The sequence below is a fragment of the Thalassophryne amazonica genome, chromosome 11 (genome assembly GCF_902500255.1).
Source record: "Thalassophryne amazonica chromosome 11, fThaAma1.1, whole genome shotgun sequence".
Classification (NCBI taxonomy): Eukaryota; Metazoa; Chordata; class Actinopteri; order Batrachoidiformes; family Batrachoididae; genus Thalassophryne; species Thalassophryne amazonica.
In genome coordinates, this window is record NC_047113.1 from 74,372,481 (window position 1) to 74,395,986 (window position 23,506).

The window sequence follows — 23,506 nt, forward strand, 5'->3', positions numbered from 1 at the left end:
CCATAAAGAATTCAATTTTCTCTGGATTTAGATGGATTCCTCTTTGTCATTGCTGCTCCAGGACATATTTGGAAATTAAGTCATTTTCCAAACTTGGGAATCCTTGTGCCTGTTGCTTTAACTGACACTAGAATTGTTACATTTTAAGCAGTCAAGACACACAGATTCATACTCACAAAATCTATCTTTGTGGTACGGCTCAAACTCCTGGGGCCTTGTATACAAAGACTTGCGTGGATTTCCGGCAAAAACATGGCATACTCTAAAACCCAGAACCTGTTGTACGCACAAAAAAGGTCATGTATCAAAGTGTGCGTATGCATGGATCCAAGCAGGTTCCTATTGTAAATCCCACTCAACATGGAATTGAGCCCACATGCAGAGGTACCAAAATCGCCCCTGTCCACACCCCCATTTAAATATGCAAATGTATTTAAATAGGCCGTGGGACCTGGGATTCCCCTCTCTGTCTGATCACTCCACAAAAACAAAGGAAAGAAATTATTCTGAGTGTGAGCTGGAAATGAAGTGGAGACACGCAGGGATATTTGGTACCCTGTCAAACAGAATAAACATGAAACAGAAAAGAAGTATGTGGGAGCGTGTGTGTGACACTACAAACACTGTGGGCTAAGAGCAGCGCGCGCACACACTGAAGTTAAAAAAAGAGGTGCACCGCAGCTGATGGCATGTGATATCCACATCTTTACACACTTTGACAATACTGAACACAGGGAGACAATCTGGGGTCTGCTAAGAAACAATACAGCTCTAGTATCACCATGAAGCAAAACAAAAAAACATTAATAAAATAATAACAAAAAAGCATATTTGAATGCCCACATGTGCCCGTGTTTGTTTTCGTTCAGAACAATTACACAAATAAACAATTTACTCACCAAGCAGCCATCCATCGCGCATCGTGCCAGCCTGTAGCCTGTTCTCAACCATGCTGTTAGTCAGGATGATGATGTTCTGGCACTGGAGTGAGTCTTGCCTTGAACCAGGCCACCTAGCCACAGTGTTAGTTAGATGCATTTGCGCATCCCATATGATTTGAAAATTGATGGAATGAAAATGTTTCCTATTAACAAAAGCAAATCCATCATGTGATGGTGCCATTATAGAAATATGTGTGCAGTCCATAGCGCCGATTACATTAGGGAAACCACCTCTTGCTGTAAATTGCACTTTAATGATGGAATGTGATGTACCTGCATGACATTCGGATGATTGCATTCCACACAGCTGGCACAAGGTTGTCTGGCACACGCCTGACCGATCAGCCAGCAAACGTGGGAATGCCCCTGATGCCAGGATGGTCAGCACCTGTGTGGGCACAGACAACCCCTGGCTCCTCGCCATATTGTGCTCTGGGCCAGCCGCAGTTATGTGCACAACTCCAGTAACAGTGGCCTTGGTAAACAAATTCGGCTTATGAGCCAATTATCATTATTTACAAGTAAACCCCCGCATTTCCTGAATACTCGCTCACGTCGGATTACACCATTTACAAGGTCCTCTAACAATGCTGACGCCGTCATTGTTAATACCATTTTCCTCATCACTTTGCGCATGATTTTATATCCACCTACATAATTGCTAACACGTGGATGTGTTAATTGTACATCAGTGTGTCTCTGATGTGCACATCACTCCGACTTCTTGTTTCCACATTATTAACAGTTTCCCAGCATCACCTCTACATGTCGCCAGAGGAACAATAGCTGTAGAAACATGGAGACGGACATATGTCACTTTTTTAACGTACGCAACCTTTGTACATGAGGCCCCTGCTCACCTGAACACAAAGCGTGTTGTATTTCTGTCTTATTTTTGAATGTTTCAAATTCCAGCCATTGAATAGAAACATTGGAGATTGTCTTTTGTTGACTGGCATTTCCCTTGTCAGTGCCAATTTGTTCTGGAGAAGGAAATGCCTTAAACAGCCATGCAGCATAAAGTAGGGAGGGGTGTTATTTCAAAAAATTTGGAACTCTATAAATGTGTGCATGGAATATGGAAATATACATGGAATAACCCATAGCAAGATAAATTTTGGGTCATTTGGTTCCAAAAACCCATATGGACGGAGCGTGTGTCGTATATGTGCTGCTGACGAAGAAAACCACTCTGTTCCTTATAATTAGTTCATTGTGGCCATGTCATTCTTTACATGTGATGGTTATACTCAACTGATGTTCCTGAAATAAAAACTACATTGATTTTTTTTGTTGTTGTTGTTACAATTGATCGTAACATATGTACTGAAATTAGGTTTTTTGTCAATTACTCTTAAAAAACACCAGATAGGCTTATTGTTACTATAGAAGTTGAATATAAACTTGGGGTCAAGCAACATTTGGAGCCAAATTTCAAGTCTCTAGGTGCAGCGGTTCTCAAGATATGACATTTTCGTTTATATTTGGCAATTTTTGAACCTGATATCTTCACTGGCTCCGTCCATATGGGTTTTTAGAACCAAATGACCCAAAATTTATCCTGCTATGGTTTATTCCGTGTATATTTCCATATTCCATGCAAACATTTATAGATTTCCAAATTTTTTGAAGTAAGAGTGGTGTACTCAAACGGACCCATGAACACTTTACAGTAAACTACACAACTGCACCATTTTGTACCATTTACAACAGTTTGCACGAGGTCCAACATCTTATCACACCTGTAGGTGTGACGATCAGGGTACGATCTAAAAAAGGTGTTCTTCCGGTCTGTGATGAAAAGTTGTAGGACGTAGTTTCCAAAGCGACTGCAGCAGATGAAAGACAGAGAGAGAGACCAACTGGATGGATTTTCACCAAACTTGTTGACTTCATCAACAAGTCATAATATGAAGTCCTCGTGAAAAAAGAACCTTACTCAAATCTAAGTATTCATAATTCAAAATATAAACTTATATCTTAGTGTGCAGAGCGTGCAGGGTATGTATCAAAATTTTAATCCATCATTCTGATGTCTTTCATTGCTATTATTATTACTTTAGGATTACAAAAACTGTAAAACATCCACATGCAATTAAAAGCACAAAGATCCTTGGCTGCTTGACCTTAAAAAAAAAAATAGGGCCGTATTTTGGCCAGCAGATGGTCAAAACTGAATAGTTCTGAGGTCACAAACAAATCTAAGTATGCTTCAAAAAGCGTTTTTTTTGTCATAATTGCAGGTGGTTCAGTTTCCCAGGGAGTCCTTTCAAATTGAACTCTGACTCCAGATTTAATCCGTCTGGTCAGTTAATTATCTTAATGCACGTTCAGACAGAAATCTGTGCAAAGTCTCCTATTGTATTTGAGAACAAGGAGCAAATTTGTGTGTGTTGAATTTTTAATCCGTAAGTCCAGCCTGTGTATGTCCACATCCAGCTGTAGACACTAGATTTTTTATTTTATTTTTTATTTATTTTTTTATTTTTTTGGTGGGGGTGGGGGAGTGGGGGGGTAGATTCTATCAGTGAAGTATTTTCATTCCATCCACAGTTCTGGCTTCCATCAGCCAAAATGACACGAGTGACTCTGACGCACGTCTTTATATCACTTTCAGAGAGAGATGCTTTGCACGGCGCATCATCACATATCACCTCACTTTCCTCTCGCCTCTTTTCCAGATCTCATCTCCATCTTGAGACCCGCTAATGTGTTGGAGAAAGCCGCCTCAACTTTGTGGGGGAGGATTTCCCCCCTACAGCACAATGGCTGCTGTCCAGCCTGCATTCAGACCCTCAGGCCGCCGTGGTGTCGGCCCGCGTTAGCACAGTGTTCGTCTCACAAAAGGCTGCAGAAGCTGTTACAGTCTGACATTTAACGGCTCACGTTTGCTTTGTTGCACGTCTGGAGTAACCCTGTTTTAGAGAGAGGAGAGTCACACTTACATTGTGAGGGAATGTGGCGACAACATTTGAACCACCAAGCAGGTGCATCAGCGCTGAGGACCACAGTGGTTGGAGAAGGCCAAGGCCACGCTCTGGCGAGAGCAGATAGATGGTTAGTTTTGAGAGTTTTGAATGGACCCAGGTGCCTGTCTGGGTGTCTGCCTTCCAGGAACTGGGGCAGTTTGGTGGTGTGGTGGATATAGTAATCAATGCATGCTCTCAGACCTCACCTGAAATGACCTAATCAAAACGAAGTGGACTCTCTAAATTTATTAAATGACAGATTGGTTCATTTTCAAGGTTTTGATGTTCAATTTGTGTGATGTGCCTGAAACGACTCAAAAGATTCTGATGCAACTTATAAACTGAAAATAAAAATAATAATAATTTATTAACGCTCCGTGGGGGCAGCAGTGGCCAGCGACAGGAAAACACACATGGAGGTGGAGGGGTAAAAAACACGCTAGGAGACTTGAAGGGTGCAAGATGTTCTGGCACTGGAGTGAGGAAGTGCTGGGAATTAAATCCAGCATGAAGCAATGAGTGAAGGAAATGGGAGGAAGAAAACAACATTTCTGAACACTGTCGGGGAACGTCAAAATAAAAGCACAAGCAGAAGTGACGAGAATGTGATGGTAACAGTGTTACTGACGCAGCTTCCTTTACATTTACTCTGCATATTGTTATTGATCACTGACTGTCCATCCTGGATGGATGATGCTTGAATGAGCGTGATATAGTCGCGATCTCTGATGTCTTGAGAAATTGATTGCTCTTACGGTTGGTTTATTAACTTGATAATCTATACACTGGTGTCCTGTCCAGGGTGTACATCGCCTCCCATCCTACAACTGCTGCAATAGGACTCCCCCCATCCCCCGTGACCCTTAATTTGAGTAAGCAGATATAGAAAATGAATGAATGAATGAACTTGATAATTTTTTTTAAAGTACTGCTGTTTATATAATGCATATGGATCTTGTTTTGAAACCAGGCGGCAGCAGGCCCTGGAAATTTCATTGTTTCAGTTGCGTCTGAACCTGCAGTCATGAAATGACAGAAACTGAAGGTTCTCCATTTCCAAGCTTGCAAATAAATTGTCTGCTTGTGGGTATCAAACATCACTGCAGCCTGCCACAAGATATATGTTAATGAGTTGTGTTAGTATGCGAAGGAAGCTTTGCCAGTAAGAGTTCAAAGACAAAAGAAGCTGCATCCATCAGTATGCATCATAAAGTCCTGCTCAGCAGCCTTCACTGTGCTCCGCTGAGGATCGTTTATGAATATTTTATGTCACTTTGTACAACAATGAATATTTTCTGGACTGTGTCTGTGTGGTCAGGATAAAGGGGACACATGTGGTTTCATTTAAAAAGAAAAAAAAAAAAAACACCTTTTTGCCTTAATAAAACTGGAGTCAATAAGAATTTTTGCCATGTGGTCTTGCAGAATGAGTGGGAGTGGAATCTTCATGGGGTCGAGACTAATGACAGGGTCCACCACAGTCACTGGGTTGTCAATTAGATTACAGATAGATGAGATAGAACTTTATTAATCCCTTGGGAAATTGAGGTTCCAGCAGCATTGTATAGTAGCACACAGGGTAAGAAGCACACAGAGTATCAAAAGTGAAAGTAAAAAACACTTTGCAAAAATAAATATAAATACCACAAATACTGCTTTCTACTGGTTTACTGGCTACTATTGTTCTTCTCATTCCCGTCCTCTGTCTTCCTGTTACTCCCCCTGAGTGAGGAGTTGCACAAACAGTCATACACAAATATCTAGGCCTGCAACTACAAATCAAATTATTTATGAAAGTTCCTTAATGGATGTCATTACCTGGTGAATCGGTAGAATATGTTATGTAGCTGGTTGGTTGACCCATTGTATAAATGGCAAAGCTAGTTACTGTGTAAGTAGAAGACAATGCACCATAAAAATTTGTCTTTATATGTCACTCCAAACTATACTGATCTGTTTTTGTAGTTGTATCACTTCACACTTTCAGAGCAGGAATTTGTAAAAATGTGTAACATAGCTATCATTTTGGATACTGTTTTGGTTTAAAAGTTCTTTTCGGACTAACATGTTCGCTGATGAAGATTCAGGTTCCCACCCACATGAATCGCCTTAAGTTTGGACCTGGTTGCTGCCATGCAGTTTGGTCCCTCTAGTGTAGCAGATAACCAAAACAATCATTCAGTTAGTGATAAAAGCATGAAATTTGGCACAAATATTCTAAATTAACTGTTTATTTACAGATATGGAGACATCCTGGAGCTGGCCTCTAATGAGCTAAGAATTACACAGGGGGCAAAATTTAATCATGTTGAAAACTATACCACATTTGTGTGATCATAAGGATTCCTAAAAGGTATAGTTTGGATTATCTATGACTGAATGTTCAGGGGTTATGGGGTAAAAACAGTAAAAATGGTGACAAAGGTCAGTTTTCGCTTGTATAGGTGTGAAAAGTTAAAGTTCCTTCAATTTTGGTTAAAAAAAAAGTGATGCAAATCACAAAGGGCCCTTGGGCAAGGTCCTTAATCCCCTAACTGCTCCCGGTGTGTGGTGAGCGCCTGACATCAGGGTGAATGTGAGGCATTATTGTAAAGTACTTTGAGCATCGGATGCAGATGGAAATGCGCTATATAAATACCATTTACCATTTATTGGCAGATTGCAACCCAACATGTTGCATTACCGCCACCTACTGCGCGGAGGTGTTCGTGAACCAAGACTTTGTTTGGAAAGTGATGGAATTTTCATTCCTAAAAATAATATGTTCTTAAACCAAGTTGTTCTCAAACAGATGTTCCACTGTACTTTGCATTAGCCTGGAGGATCTTCGCTGGAACTATATTCTATATTGAAGACATTTCACAGGCCACCCTGCCAGCAGGATTATGTCACTGTTTCTTCCTTCAGTCAATATTTAAAGTACCCCGAGTTGCACGCTGCCCTGTGGAGCCATTGCGAAACCCACCGCCCCCGGGCTGGTATCTCTTTGTTGTGTGTAAATCTGGGTTCTTTATGTGATTGCGCTAAACAGAGCAACATGATACACTCCTACACTTTTCCTGCACTTTGACAAAACATCAAGATGTAATCACAAGTGAGCTATTGGCCATAATTGTTCCCCACAACTACTGTACACATCCTCTTGTGCTGCATATCCTTGTCTTGTAAACAGAGCCGTGCCTTTGTGGACAGCCCTGCAGTGCCGTGTGGGATTGGACTGCTGCCATGTGGTAATGGAAAAGGAGAGTCAAAGAGCACTCCAGCCCTCTGCAGGGTCTTTGTTCTTGCAATTGTCAGCAAACGCCTGCTGGTGATGCAGAGGCCACATGCAGTAATCATTTCTGTCTCTCAAGGGCATGACATTGCGGCTATAGCTTGAATGAAGATGACACCCCCCCCCCAACCTATTTTTTAAGCATTGTCAAATTAAAATTAAAATTAATATTTTTTTTAGATAACTGACATTTCTCCCTCTGTATGACTGGATAAATATAATCAACCAGCAAATAAAATCTTCAGCCTCATATCATGAATCTTTTTTTTTTATTTTAAGGAAAAATATTGTTCAGCTTTTGCTTATTTAAATTTGCCTAAACTTTTTTTTTAAAGCTTGTGTACTGTATTTTCTGGAGGTCCTACAACGTATTCCTTAGTGTGACTTAAATAATAATACATGTAACTGTTTATACTGGGCTTCCCCGGGGGTCAAAACACAGAATAAAATTAACTCAAACAATAAAAAAATAAATGTCAGTAATGTCTGATTTTTTTTTTTTTATCCAATCTGTGTCAAGTAATACCCAATATGTTGTCCTACACATATTTTTTCCATCTTCTTTATTTTTGAAACCTAACAGTCCTGAAGCTGAGTACTTCCTGCATAAATCCATTGTTTACAGCTCCATGTTGCTGTGGGCCAACAGTCTGTCCATTTGAAGATTTCTTTTGTCCAAACTGCATTAACAGGCTGAAGGCAGCTGACACAAATAGACTCAGCAAGCTCATCAGGAGAGCTGGCTTTGTCGTGGGTGCTGAGCTGGAGTCCGTGGTGGAGCTGTCACAGAGGAGGATGCTGAGGAAACTGCTCAGCACACCTCCCACCCTCCTCATGCCACACTGACGTCCCATCAGAGCACCTTCAGCCATAGATTGAGAGCACCAAGGTGCACCACAGAACACCACGGGTCTTCCCTACCTGCGGAAATACGACTGCAGACTGCCTAATTCCTCCCTCTTCTGCAGGATGAATACAAAACGAACAGTTATTCAGAGTTATGTGCAATATTGTCAAACATCAAATGTCTTCCAGTCATTTTGCATAAATTTGTTGTACTTTTTGTTAAAAAAAAAAACCTTGTTCACTCTTAATGTTTCTGTATTCTGGCAAAATAATTTCCTTCGGGATAAATAAAGTTGATCTTGCCAATATGCTGTCTAATAAATGTTAATTTCTCCATCTTACTTATTTTTGGAATTTAAAAGTCCTTATGTTAAGTAACAGCACAGGTTGTGTGCACATGAATTCATTCCCCAGGGAAACACTGTGTTACATCAGTTCCATGTCCAGAAAAAAATGTGCAGCTTAAGGTTTTCTTTTTTTTTTTTATCTCCACAATGCATTTTTTTTTTTTTTGACAAGTTTGATTTATACTCTGATGTGATTTATATTCTGGGAAGTTACGGTGCTTTGAAGCTCTGATGTAATTGGAGGCAGATTAGATGTAAAATCAGTTCCAGGCTGGCTCTCTTATTGGTCAAAATTGATCAAAGTATTTAAATGAGGTCCAGTATGGCATAGGGCCCAAAATCATTCAGGTCATCCACCATCTGTGAGATTACACTGGTCTTGCTGTAAAATGTAAGATTTGCCTCTTTCATTTATTCTGGTGTGTTCAGCACTGACCTTGAGTTTACAGAATCTGCTGTGACCTTTGGGGAATCAATGGAAGCCTTGATTGATGCACTTGAGAAGCTGAGTGATGACTCCGTGTCTGGATTTCAATGACTTCCTGGACTCAGCCATCAAACATGTTCATTTATGTTTTTAGAAAGATTGGTTTGTGTTAGCAGTGACATTTATGCATGTATCCATGTCCCTGGCCTTTGAGATTGAGGGATGATTGGGAACAGCTCATGGACTCTTGAGGTTGCCGAATCAAGGTGTTTGGTCATGTAAAAAACTTTGCAAGAGAATGAAGGTCCACACCCCGAGAGTCCTGGTGCTTCCTGTCTTTCTGTATGGTTGAGACATGAATGCTAACCAGTGACCTAAGGTGATGACTGGAGGTTTTTGGTACTCTGTCTCTCCAGAGAATCTTTGGGTTGAGCTGAAATTACACTGTGTCAAATGCAGAGTTAATTAGGCAGATTCAGATGAGGTGTTCTACTTGCATCATGAGGGAACATCACGGCGCAAGGTCCTCAGTGCTGAGGATCCCGAAAACTGGAATGGATCAAGAGGAGAATATGTCAAAGCCAGTCTGTCTGGGTGGTTTCCAACCACAACCCAAGGTGATTATGTAGTGAGGTGGATGCAGAAAAGGCCAGAGTAACGGCAAACTCCCAGACCTGACCTGTACTCGCTGCTTTTGTACTGTGAGTGGGTGTATCTGTTGTTGTGATTGGCGTGCTTCAACCCAACACAGAAAAACACAAAGCATTCAGCATTTTTTAAATCAAGCTGACCCTGATTTGAAATACTGTTAGAATTTTCCATTAACCAAGTGGAGCTGTTGGATGTTGTGCTTGGAGGTTCCCTGCGATCCTGCATCCAAACTGAGTATCCGAACTTGTTTGGAGAAATGATTTTGAGTTCTTGCAGATTTGTTTGCAGTATCAGAATGCAAATCTGGGTGTTTAGCAGTGTAAATAATAGTATTAATTATTATTATTGTGTGCCTTTGGCAAGATCTAACAGATTCAAACCTAAACGTGATTATGGAAATATCAACAATTCAGTTTTTGTACTGTATGACATGTTTGTATGCCTATTCAAAGTGTTGCATACTTGTAAAACGAACCATCTTTCACTTGAAACCTGCTGTTTGTCGATGTGGTTTCGTCCCCTTCCAGAGTTTCTCTTTGTGGAGACAAATGTTATTAACATGTCAGTCAGTGACATCAGACGTGTGACAGCCCCCACGGAAATAAATTATTCATCTCTTCTCTCTTATATCCAACTCCTGCCAATTACATAGCAGCCGTCTGTCTGCAGGAGAATAGCGTTTAAATCACTTTGGTTTAAAGCACAGGAGCTGCAGGATCACCTTCATCACCAACGGATCTACTCAGTGACCTCAGCCTTGTCCGCCTCTGTTCATTTTTTCTTCTTATCCGCAGCTCCACAGTATTGGCAGCGGAATGCTTTCATCGACATTTGCTCATGCCAAACTTCCCTGGGACTTGATGCATTCAGGCGGCGGGTGTCTTAGTGTTCACTAATTACACAGTTTGGGCCTAAATGTCTGTTTGTATCCATTCAGAATCTTCTCCACTGCCTTCTGCAGCAAAAATGTCAAATGTCCAGTGAAAGAGATCTTTAGCTGAAAGCCACATTCATGAAGCTTTCATTCAGGAAATTCTTCAACTTCCTACCAGCCACAGAAGTCATCATGTAATTGGGACATTATTAAAAAAAAAAAAAAATCCCGCTGACCCCTTCAGCATGACGTGGAGTGTACGCCAGAGGGGTAAAATTAAATACCACAATCAGATTTAGCTTTGGTGGCCTCCAGATCGAGGCTCGGATAAGAAGGAAACGGACAAAGGTCATTTAAAGCTGCCGCATCATCCGGAGTATGTTGTAGATTTGTTTAGTTTTTTTGCTACACTCAAAATACTGATGCATTGGATTAACTCAATTCAGTTATGTGCAAGATTTCCATTGAATAAATATATGTATCCCCAACTCAAATAAAACACATCCATGCAAGATACACACACACACACACACACACACACACACACACACACACACACACACACACACACACACACACACACACACACACACACACACACACACACACACACACACACACACACACACACTCATCTTTAACCGCTTAGTCCAATTAAGGGCTGAAGGCTTCCCAGCTATCCCAGCAGAGGTAGAACAATAAGTGGTTTATTGATCAATGATATCAGTGACCACTTACCAATTTTTATAGTAACAAAGCTGAATTTGAATACTAAATGGAAGGAGAAAATACAATATCAAAACTTTTACAATCTGAAGAAGCTATTTCCGCCCTAAAAATATTTACATCTGCAGGATTGGAATTCCATTTATACAGAGAATGATGTTAATTTAGCATATGTTGAATTTGAAAATATATTTTTTTGATTTTATATATATATATATATATATATATATATATATATATATATATATATATATATATATATATATATATATATATATATATATAGTCCAATTCTACATTGCAGTGTAAATAACAAGTATAAGGCCCATCCATGGATAACAAAGGGACTGCAAAATGTGTGTAAGAAGAAGAAAAAAGAGCCACTTTTTGAGCGTAGTTTGGGAGGTCCTGCAACTTAAGCTTGGGTGCAAGTAATTGTGTTTCTGCACACTAGAGGCTTTGGCATCCATTAGTCTGAACACAAAATCCATGTCCATCTGAGCCTGCCTTCTGTCCAAGTGGTACCAAAACACATCTAAACCACATCTCGTGTGTTTGTCTATTGTCATTATTTTTAGTTCATGACAAACCATAGTGTTTACACACACACACACACACACACACACACACACACACACACACACACACACACACACACACACACACACACACACACACACCAGACGCTTTGGTGTCCGTTAGGCCCAACATCTCATCCATCTCCAACTGATCCTGCCTTCTGTCCAAATGGTACAAAAACACATCTAAACCATTGTCTGATCCATGTTTGTCTGTCAATATTTTAGTACGAGCCACAGTGTTTACACACACACACACACACACACTAGAGGTTTTGATGTCTGTTTGGCCGAACATATGTCTCCATCTTACCCTGTTCTCTGTCCAGATGAACCCAAAACACATCTAAACCATTCTCCAATTACTGTGTGTTTATCATTATTTTAATCCATGATGAGCTCCAGTGTTTCTTGTAAAACATGTTTCAAAAATAAATGTGATTTATACGCCAACAAAGCTTATACGAGTACTCCAGAAAATACATTTCTAACTTAACTCAAACCTACACAGATGTTGCCAGAGATGCAGAAGAAGAGTCTGCTTTGGCTACCATTTATATAATAATAATAATAATAATAATAATAATAATATTAATAATAGAGCCTTTATTGTCAATGAAATATGCCCTCTGCATTTAACCATCCTAATTACAGTTAGACACAATCCAACCACTAGCAGTGAGCAGCCACAGTCTGGTACCCTGGGTCAGGAGCAGAGAAAGAAGCATTTTTTGTTGTTGTTGTTGTTTTGATAATGGAAGGAAACCGGAGCGCCCGGAGGAATCCCACACAGACACGAGGAGAACATTCAAACTCCACACAGAAAGGGCAGGAAGCGATGAGGCACCAGTGCTAACCACTTAGCCACTGTACTGCCAGAGGTTCATTATTTAACATGGGGTAGCCAACAAAAGCACTTTATCAGCAGCTTAATTCCAAAAAGACCCACGGCACATGTCTCTCATTCCTCCCCAGCACATCTGTTCAAAGTGCCAGTTGGGAACTTGGCTGCAATCAGGAAGCGAACCCAGATTGCTGGCATCCCAGTCCAACGTGCAAACCATTACGCCACCACTTCTCTATATATCATCCTTTCTGCAGGGTTATGTGGACTTGTGACGCTCACTTTCCGACTGTTTCACAGCAGTCATTTACTAAATCCAAAGTAACATTTTACTTCACTGATTTATTACATTTCTGTGCAAAATGGTCCCCCCCCCCTTTCTCTCTCTGGCTCTTTCTCACAGAACCCATTCACTGTACCTCATTTGATTTCCCTCCTCGCTTTCTTCTCCCCGATTCTTACAAAATAAATTTTAACTTGATCCTAGATGCTTGTTTTGTTCTGTTTTATATCTGACTGTTGTCCAGTGATCTGATTTTTAAAGCACAACATAAATAAATGCATTACTAAAATCCTTTCAGTAGGGTTGTGTGGAGATATGACCAAGTTATTTGAATTAGAAAATGACTTTACTTATCTGATATAGTGTGGTGGACATTCAACACATTATAAACATAATTCACCACACCAGGTATGTTTCCTGTTTTATACGTTTTAACATGCCCAGACGTGTGAACCACATACCAAAGTGTCGCCACTGGTGGATAGAGTGTCCCCCCCGTGCTGCAGGTGTTAAGACGCCGAGGTGCGCATATTGATGTTTCCTGTCTCGGTCCCTGCATGGGTAATGTGTATTCCTGCTATGCATATAACAAGCTGTCTCGGATATTGCTGTTTCCTGTCTCTGTCCCTGCGTGGGTAATGTGTATTCCTGCTATGCATATAACAAGCTGTTTCGGATATTGCTGTTTCCTGTCTCTGTCCCTGCGTGGGTAATGTGTATTCCTGCTATGCATATAACAAGCTGTCTCGGATATTGCTGTTTCCTGTCTCTGTCCCTGCGTGGGTAATGTGTATTCCTGCTATGCATATAACAAGCTGTCTCGGATATTGCTGTTTCCTGTCTCTGTCCCTGCGTGGGTAATGTGTATTCCTGCTATGCATATAGCATGCATATAGCTGTCTCGGATATTGCTGTTTCCTGTCTCTGTCCCTGCGTGGGTAATGTGTATTCCTGCTATGCATATAACAAGCTGTCTCAGATATTGCTGTTTCCTGTCTCGGCCCCTGCATGAGTAATTGGCAATGTGTATTCCTGCTGTGCATGTGACAAGCTGTCTCAGATATTGTTGTTTCCTGTCTCGGCCCCTGCGTGAGTAAGTGGCAATATGCATTCCTGTTGTGCATGTGACAAATTGTCTCGGCCCCCTGTGGTGCGTTCCCTGTCAGGACTCCTGTGAGGTTAATGGGTGGGGCCGAGCTGATATAAAAGGTTTGTGAATTGTGTGAGAAAAGGATAAAGTGTCATGCTGATGAGTTGTCAAAATGGGAAATTGTTGCTCCATCTTTCAGCTACCGCAATTTCTACAATAGCATGTTTCTGTGCAGAAATGTCTCACTGACAACTACTGTACACCTGCTCCTAATCCATCATCAATCTAGCACACACGTCTATAGGATATTACGTAAGCAAAATGAAATTGCTTTGTTGAATGATCTGGTGCATGAGCTCGTCAAAGTTTAATGAATTTGTCCTCGTGTGCCGTTTTGTTTTTGAGTTAACGTGTTAACAACCTGGAAGAGATGAATTTATGTCTATCTGTCCAATCACTGCATTTTACAGGGTACTTAACTCTCCTTTCTACGAACTGAGGTATAGCTTGACTCTCTGCTGGGCCTGAGCTATGCATGTCGACTGAAAGAAGACTTCTCCAGGTTTGCTCTGTACCACAGTGCTGGAAGAATGTCAGATGTGAATTAAAACATTCATGGAAAGACTTTGTACTGCATTCAAATATTACATCTTAATCAAGTCATTAAAACCTAATCTATTATGCGCTCAGTCATCTCCAAGAGCCTGAAGAAACATATTGTTATCAAAGAACTGGCAGAATAACAATTAATTCCACATCCTTTTCATTGCCAATTCCAAATCATGCCCTTCTTGTACTCATCAGACCACAGTCCTGCATGAAGAATGAGCAAAAACACAGGATTCACAAGTGTTTGACACAGTATCTGGAGACAGATATTTTCCTAAAAGAACCATCTTGTGTGCAGAAGAGATTTTGGATGCAGGAAGCGGTGACGCAGTTTTTCTGGATTCCTTTTGTCCACCTATTACAGACTAACTTCAGCCAACGAGAGAGAGGCGGCGTGAGGTGATGAAGAGTGTACTACAAACGCAGTACCCCCGGCTTTAATTGGGAGCACTTTGGCATTTTTCCGAGGTGAAACAACAGGGCAACGGAAAATGCAATTACACCCACAGAAAAATGTGTCAAACAGGTTGCAAGCTTGCTCTCTCACCACGCGGACTCACTCCTCTTTACTGAACAGTTCCCTGAGCCAGCGGCGTCCGGGGTACCTCGTTTTACAAAAGGTGTGAAGTGAAGCCTCTGTGCCGGCACACCGTGGGCCGGGTGAGGGCGAGATGAAGACTGAAGTGCCGTGCTATCTTTAACAGACCTCGCCATCTGGACCTGTCGACAACATTAGGAGGACAGCGGATGCTGACAGCGAAACGACCTGACGTGCTGTGGATCAGTGCCAGTGTTAACGGCTCCTTTAATTAATGTAAACACATCATTTGGCAGGTGATGAGAAGGTAATAGCCGGTCAGAGAAGATACAGATTGGAAAAGACCCGGGCTGCATCACGGTTGTACAGAGACCTTCACTAACCTGTGGTGTGCACTGTTAATCGGCGCTTATGTAAAAAATAGCATGTTGCATGCTGGGATAATGAGCATCTGCCACTCAGGTGATTGCAACACAAATGTGGCGATGAAAGAGACGTCTCTGTAATGATAATAGCACTAATGGGAACATTTTCACGTTGACACGGAGCTGCTTCAGCGACGCCATGTGGGAGGAGGAGTGTCTTCAGGTGTGCAGCATTTTCAGAAAGGTTCTAACTTTAATCTCACTTTCTTCCACAAATGACAACAATGAAAACTGGATCAGGAATTCAATAAATATGCCACCCTTGTTGTGTCTTTTCTTCTTGGTTACAACTTTTCATACATGCATAAGATGGTACCTCCACTCTGTTGTTGGAAACACACACATGTGGATTGCGTGTGACGGTCGCTGTAACGCCGCTGTGACTATTTAAAAATGGCGGGTTTTGATTTTCCTCTCGGACGGCGCACTCATGACTCATCCAGTGACTACGTTCTCTGACCAATCAGTGGCCGGCAGCCTGTTGATGTCACATTTTAGTATCGGCTCGGCTCGCTTGGAACCGCTCCCAAGCAGGTACTTAAAAAAAAGGACCCGGTACCAGATACTACCGTAATGGAAAAGCAAAAAAAAAATGAGTAGAGTCGAGCCGAGTAGTGCTACTTTTGTGAAGTGGAAAAGTGCCTATAGAACCAAAATGGAATATACGTAAAATAGGCAAGTAAGAGAGACCTGAGCTTTGTTGAGACTGCCAGTTCAAATGGGATTTATCTCATTCAAATCTGATCTGAATGACTGAATGTCCACGTGATATACAGCAAGCAACCAGGTCTGATTCGTGTGTCCCTGTTGTAGTTAATGGGTTGATGAACTTGTTGACTTTGCCTATGTCATCAAGCATGGATTCCCATACTTAAAGGAGTCATCCCGACTGCTGCCAGACAAATGTTCAACTTAATTTGATGTCATCATGTGACATAACTGACGACAGAGGGCCATAAAAGCTGCAAAGTCTATGCAGAAAACTGCATTTAGGTGTCTCTAGATCCTGAGATGAGGTCATTAATGTCCTTCAGACGATGACCTCTGCTTTGACCTTGACCTTTGAATGACCTTGCATGTCCTGTGTTGTGAGAGAATGGTCCACTGAGTCTATCCACCAAGTTTGAATGAAATTGATCTTTGCATGTTAGATAGAACTTTATTGATCGCTTGGGAAGACTCCCTCAGGGAAACTGAGGTTGCAGCAGCATTGTATCGCAGCACACAGGGTAAGAAGCACACAGAGTATCAAAAGTGAAAGTAAAATAGAAAAACAGTTTGCAAATATAAATTTAAATACAAATACACAATATAAATACCAGACATACTGATCAATACTGGTTTACTGGCTAACACTGTTCCTCTCATTCCTGACCTCTGTCTTCCTGTTACTCCTCCTCCCCCTGAGCGAGGGGTTGAAGATATCGCCACAGACAGTAACACATAGTCTTTAAAGTACCCACTCTGCCTTATGCATTGTGTTATTTATGTTTTTGTTTTTTAATGTTTGAAAAAGGTGTGAATTTGTACTTTTTTGTGCAAAAATAAAAGTGGGGCAATAATATTGCCAGGGAAACGGCTTGTTGTGTTCTTTTATGTGCAGGGGGGTTGATAAGGTTAGACCTTACTTGTGTGAAGCACTTTGAAGCAGCTTTGTTGTGATTTGGCACTATATAAATGAAATAAATTGAATTGCAAGAGGAATAATGGGTTTATTTAGAAATTGCTCAAATGCTTATGGATTCTAAATGAAAACTTATTTTCCTTCATTATGTTGTTATCATATTGGGATATCTTCTTATTGAGCTATGTTATGCTTGCTTTTAAGAGACGATATCAGTACTGCAGATTTTTTTTGTTGTTTATTTCAATGAGCAGTTGTTTGCTTTTGCTAAATCTCTGTACAAGACTGACTGAATTATTTCTTGTGTAAGTGTCACTGTTAGTCTTACCGATTTATTATTGTTACTGCGTTGCTCTCCCGCCCTGCTTGAATAAGCGGAGGAATGTTTCGTCTTTCCTCGTCAAGTATCATCATTGTGGAAAAGCTCCTCATCTGAACACACACATGCAGCAGTCTTTCTACAAGAGGTAGTTTTGCCATTGTTTGGCTGGGCAGTGGCCTCATCGTGCTAATAAACTCATTCTGGAGGGACAGGTGTTGATATTTTCTAAATGAGTGGAGCTTTTGAGGTTTAATAAGGTTGATTCACAGTTCACGATACATCGCCATCTTCTTCGAGGATTTACAAGGTCTTTGCTGCCTGCTTCCCCCTTTCTCACTCAGTGGGACACCCAGAGAACATCTGGAAACAGCTCGGAACAGCAGTCCAAACAAAGAATTATCTGCCATTTTCGGCATGTATGTATCATCCTTTGGAGTTGGGTGTCTGATCAAAGCCTGTTCCGTCAGCTTTTTCTGGTTCCCAGCTCAGTGTTTTCATCACATGTCAAGTACAAAGAAAATACAAGTTAGTTATTAAAACAGTAAGGCAAAGACACCACATGGCACTACTTCTGACATACAAAAAAAAAAAAAAAATGTGTAGGATATTAAACAGTTTTGGTCCAATGGTTGCCAGAGTGTACATGTCAAAGGACTTTAAGGAGACTTTAACTGAAGCTTGTAAAAAGATACTGACTACTGATGTAGAACTCATTCCTCTATTCCTGTTGTGTGGGCCGCTGAAGAGGAGGTACTGCTGGCCCACCACCACCAGAGGGCACCCTGCCTGGAGTGCGGGCTCCAGGCACCAGAGGGCGCTGCCGCCTCACAGGAGCAGCCGGGGTGACAGCTGACACTCATCACCTGTGACAGCTGTCACCACTCATCTGATCTGCATCGGTATATCAGCAAGACGTCATCTCCACCTCTTTGCCGAGATATCGTTCTACCTGAAAGGTAATAGCCTCAGCCTGACTGCTTGATAGAAAGCCCTTTTTGTGATTTTTGTGAGTGATAACAGACTTTTTCTCCAACGAGAGGTGGAGGTAGCTTCCCTGCCGTGCAGATTGCTGGGTGCAGACGCACCCACGTTTAATTGTGTTTTGTTCCTCACCAGCAGTACCAGGTCCGACACGCGGAGGCAGTGGCCACCTGGGAGTTCGGGACTTGGCGGCTCCAGTATTCCCGGGGTCTGGTGGCGGAGGAAATCGTGTGGTTCCGGTTCTGCTTTGGACAGGCGTCTCCTATCTTCGAGCCTGCCCACACGACACCTTGTAATTTGACCTCTGATCTATTGTGTAATCTGTTGTGTTTGTTGTGCACGTTCGCAACAGTAAAGTGTTGTTATTTGACCTATTCCATTGTCCGTTCATTTGCGCCCCCTGTTGTGGGTCCGTGTACTTACACTTTCCCAATAATTCCCGTAGCTTTGGTGCCATCCTGTGGTGGCTGGTTTAAAATACAATTGAGTGATAATGAGCTTCCAATGCTCTATTTTTGGCGCAGTGGTTTAGAATCTGCAAGAAATACTTTGGGAGATCTGTTTAAAGACATCCTGAACTATCCTGCAGGCAGGCTGATTATATCCAGAGATATAAGAGAATAAGGAATGAAAACAGAATGCCTCAGTGGACTACAGATTATAAGAGTTGTGAGAAATGGATATTAACAAAAAGCTGCTGAGCTCATGTTGAGGTCCAGTTGTTAAAACGTTCTGTCAGGGTGAAATATTTTTTGTGGTATGTCTGTGAGGCTGGTTGGTTTTTTGTTGGTACCACAGCTCAGGACCTCATGTTTGTGTGTGCGGATTCAGCTGTACTAACCTTTGAAAACGGTTTTTAAAAAGAAAAGCAGCAATGCAGAAAGAAAGTGGATAGAGCCCTACAGGGATACATACTGTGCAGATTTATGGGCTTTTACTGGCTCACTTATGGTGTTTCAGAAATCATTATCATCATCTGTACTTTAGTATAAGTAATTTGGTCATACAAAGCAATGGGGGACGTGTGTGTGTGTGTGTGGGGGGGGGGGCTCCAAACCTTAATCTCAAAAAAGATGATTTGGTTGAGCAAATTTCTTCAGTAAGACTTTCATTTGAATTTCACCTGCTTTCCTTTGTCGAGTATAATCACAGTGTTCTTGCTGCAGCAATTATCAAACCATACAAAGCCTCCAGGATCTCTGCATTATTTGCCAACAATTACAGAAAGACTAAGATAGAAACCAAAGAATGCTGACAACACGTCGGTCAATGAGGCAGCACGAGTGAAGTTGGATCCAAGAACTCCAGGAGTTTGTTGTCTCAGTGTAGTACATTCAGTACATTTATCTGTATTGGAACAAATCTCCACATAGTACTATGGTAAAATAAAGGTGTAATAGAAATGATACAACATTAAAACACATTTTAATGATTACAGCAAGCAGTTTCTGACGTACGCTTCCAGACAACTTGGCTAATAATGTTCAAACTCTGTTCTCTGCGACTGCACATGTTTGGCAGTATACGCTGGTGCTGCGTGTCACCACATCCGTCACACAGCAGAACCATCTTAGGTGCTGGATGGTGCCAAATCCAGGAAAACGGGTCCATCCTCCTTCTTGACAGTGACCATGCATCTGCTGCAGCGAAGTGAAACTTGGAGGTCCCCTTGGCTTTTTCCAGCCGCTGAGGTCCTATATATATATATATATATATATATATATATATATACACTCAACAAAAATATAAACGCAACACTTTTGGTTTTGCTCCCATTTTGTATGAGATGAACTCAAAGATCTAAAACTTTTTCCACATACACAATATCACCATTTCCCTCAAATATTGTTCACAAACCAGTCTAAATCTGTGATAGTGAGCACTTCTCCTTTGCTGAGATAATCCATCCCACCTCACAGGTGTGCCATACCAAGATGCTGATTAGACACCATGATTAGTGCACAGGTGTGCCTTAGACTGCCCACAATAAAAGGCCACTCTGAAAGGTGCAGTTTTATCACACAGCACAATGCCACAGATGTCGCAAGATTTGAGGGAGCGTGCAATTGGCATGCTGACAGCAGGAATGTCAACCAGAGCTGTTGCTCGTGTATTGAATGTTCATTTCTCTACCATAAGCCGTCTCCAAAGGCGTTTCAGAGAATTTGGCAGTACATCCAACCAGCCTCACAACCGCAGACCACGTGCAACCACACCAGCCCAGGACCTCCACATCCAGCATGTTCACCTTCAAGATCGTCTGAGACCAGCCACTCGGACAGCTGCTGAAACAATCGGTTTGCATAACCAAAGAATTTCTGCACAAACTGTCAGAAACCGTCTCAGGGAAGCTCATCTGCATGCTCGTCGTCCTCATCGGGGTCTCAACCTGACTGCAGTTCGTCATCATAACTGACTTGAGTGGGCAAATGCTCACATTCGCTGGCGTTTGGCACGTTGGAGAGGTGTTCTCTTCACGGATGAATCCCGGTTCACACTGTTCAGGGCAGATGGCAGACAGCGTGTATGGCGTCGTGTGGGTGAGCGGTTTTCTGATGTCAATGTTGTGGATCGAGTGGCCCATGGTGGCGGTGGGGTTATGGTATGGGCAGGCGTCTGTTATGGACGAAGAACACAGGTGCATTTTATTGATGGCATTTTGAATGCACAGAGATACTGTGACGAGATCCTGAGGCCCATTGTTGTGTACATCCAAGAACATCACCTCATGTTGCAGCAGGATAATGCACGGCCCCATGTTGCAAGGATCTGTACACAATTCTTGGAAGCTGAAAATGTCCCAGTTCTTGCATGGCCGGCATAATCACATATCACCCATTGAGCATGTTTGGGATGCTCTGGACCGGCGTATACGACAGCGTGTACCAGTTCCTGCCAATATCCAGCAACTTCGCACAGCCATTGAAGAGGAGTGGACCAACATTCCACAGGCCACAATTGACAACCTGATCAACTCTATGTGAAGGAGATGTGTTGCACTGCATGAGGCAAATGGTGGTCACACCAGATACTGACTGGTATCCCCCCCCCCCCCCCCAGTAAAACAAAACTGCACCTTTCAGAGTGACCTTTTATTGTGGGCAGTCTAAGGCACACCTGTGCACTAATCATGGTGTCTAATCAGCATCTTGACATGGCACACCTGTGAGGTGGGATGGATTATCTCAGCAAAGGAGAAGTGCTCACTATCACAGATTTAGACTGGTTTGTGAACAATATTTGAAGGAAATGGTGATATTGTGTATGTGGAAAAAGTTTTAGATCTTTGAGTTCATCGCATACAAAATGGGAGCAAAACCAAAAGTGTTGCGTTTATATTTGAACACCCTGCGATTTTGCAAGTTCTCCCACTTAGAAATCATGGAGGGGTCTGAAATTTTCATCTTAGGTGGATGTCCACTGTGAGAGACATAATCTAAAAAAAAAAAAAAAAAAAAAATCCGGAAATCACAATGTATGATTTTTTTTTTTTTTTATAATTTATTTGTATGTTACTGCTGCAAATAAGTATTTGAACACCTGTGAAAATCAATGTTAATATTTGGTACAGTAGCCTTTGTTTGCAGTTACAGAGGTCAAACGTTTCCTGTAGTTTTTCACCAGGTTTTCACACACTGCAGCAGGGATTTTGGTCCACTCCTCCATGCAGCCGCCGCGACGCTCCGCCACAGGAAAAACACCTCTGTTGAAAGCCTTAAGGACAAGCTGGAACATGTCCTGCTGTTAAACAATTTCTCATATACTCACTCCACTGAAAGCCATCAAAAGCCGCCTGGATTTTACAAATGGTTATCAACACGGAGGTGTTTTTCCTGTGCCGCCGCACCGCGTCGGCTGCGTCCCGACGCGCGGACCCGTCTGCACATCTTTCATTAAAAAAATCTCCTTTAACAGTGGAATATCCGGATAAAATGCTGAAACCGACTTCTTCTGAAACTTCTCTGTTCTCTCACGATGTCCTGGATCAATAGAGCCTGAAATGTGAAGGTTTTCAGCTTGAAACAGGCTGATGACGCCACCTGAGAGCACTGCGCGACGTCTCGCACCGTGGGAAGTCCTTAAAGCGACAGAATCACCTCAAAATCTCTCAACAGCCGTTAAAATTTTCACTGAAAACCAGCTTAATTTTTTGAACCGTGTCCACTTCGATGTGTCTCACAGGTTTAGAAAAAATTTTGATCAAACAAAGCGCCAGTCTCTCAGCAACTTCTCAGACAAAGGAATTCCGACGAGGGGCTGGACGACTCCTCCCACAAGGAGTGCTCACAGGCGAATGACGTCACCGACAGGCGTGGAAAAACTCACGCATGCGCACGAGGGTTCAAGCATGTCTGATGTAAAAACATATGAATGAAATCCATATAGTTTTTGAAAAAAATAAAAAGGACCGTTACTTTATTGACAGCCCTTGTATACTTGTTCCACACGTTGATTTGATGTTTTGTGGGATGGCTTGGGTTCGTCCATACAGGCAAATATTCAACTATTGGTATGTATTGTATTGTATCAGACATGGAAAAAGTGATATTGTGCCATCCCTGGATCAAGCACACAGACTGATGCACTGAGCTTGAATGACTGGATGTGTGCAAATAGAACTGTAGCACAGCTGTAGTGTAAATTTAGCATAACCTTGGTGTTTCCGGAAAATCTCTCGGTGATGAAACTGCATGTACAGCAATGTTATTGGGCCCATGGAAATAAGAGACTAAAAATGCACTTTTCAAACATCTTGAAAGTTCCAGCACAGTTAAAATAAGACCATGGTACAATAACAGAATATCCAGGTTCATCATGGACAACCTCTTGGACCTTGTATAATGTTGTATAATATTTGGGGAGGTGATGGTCTAATGGTTAAGCACTGGGCTTCAGACCAGAGGATCCTCGGTTCAATACCCCAGCCTGACCGGAAAATCACTAAGGGCCCTTGAGCAAGTTCCTTAATCCCCAAGTTGCTCCCGATGTGTAGTGAAGGCCTTGCATAGCAGCACCCTGACATTTGTCTGTGAGTGTGTTTGTGTGAATGGGTGAATGTGAGGCATAATTGTAAAGCACTTTGAGCATCTGATACAGATGGAAAAGCACTATATAAATGCAGTCCATTTACCTTTCCAAGGTATAGACAAGGTTTCA

The 23,506-nt window shown here is 41.9% G+C and overlaps 1 long non-coding RNA gene across 1 annotated transcript; it reads right to left on the bottom strand.

Annotated features, from left to right (window-relative positions):
- Positions 1–1,521: 1,521 nt before the first annotated feature.
- On the bottom strand, positions 1,522–21,981 carry LOC117520338. Its single transcript, XR_004563612.1, has 3 exons — positions 21,971–21,981; positions 10,405–10,410; positions 1,522–1,661 (listed from the first exon to the last, which is right to left on the bottom strand). It is a non-coding gene; the product is annotated as an uncharacterized LOC117520338 (long non-coding RNA).
- Between the last annotated feature and the right edge of the window lie 1,525 nt (positions 21,982–23,506).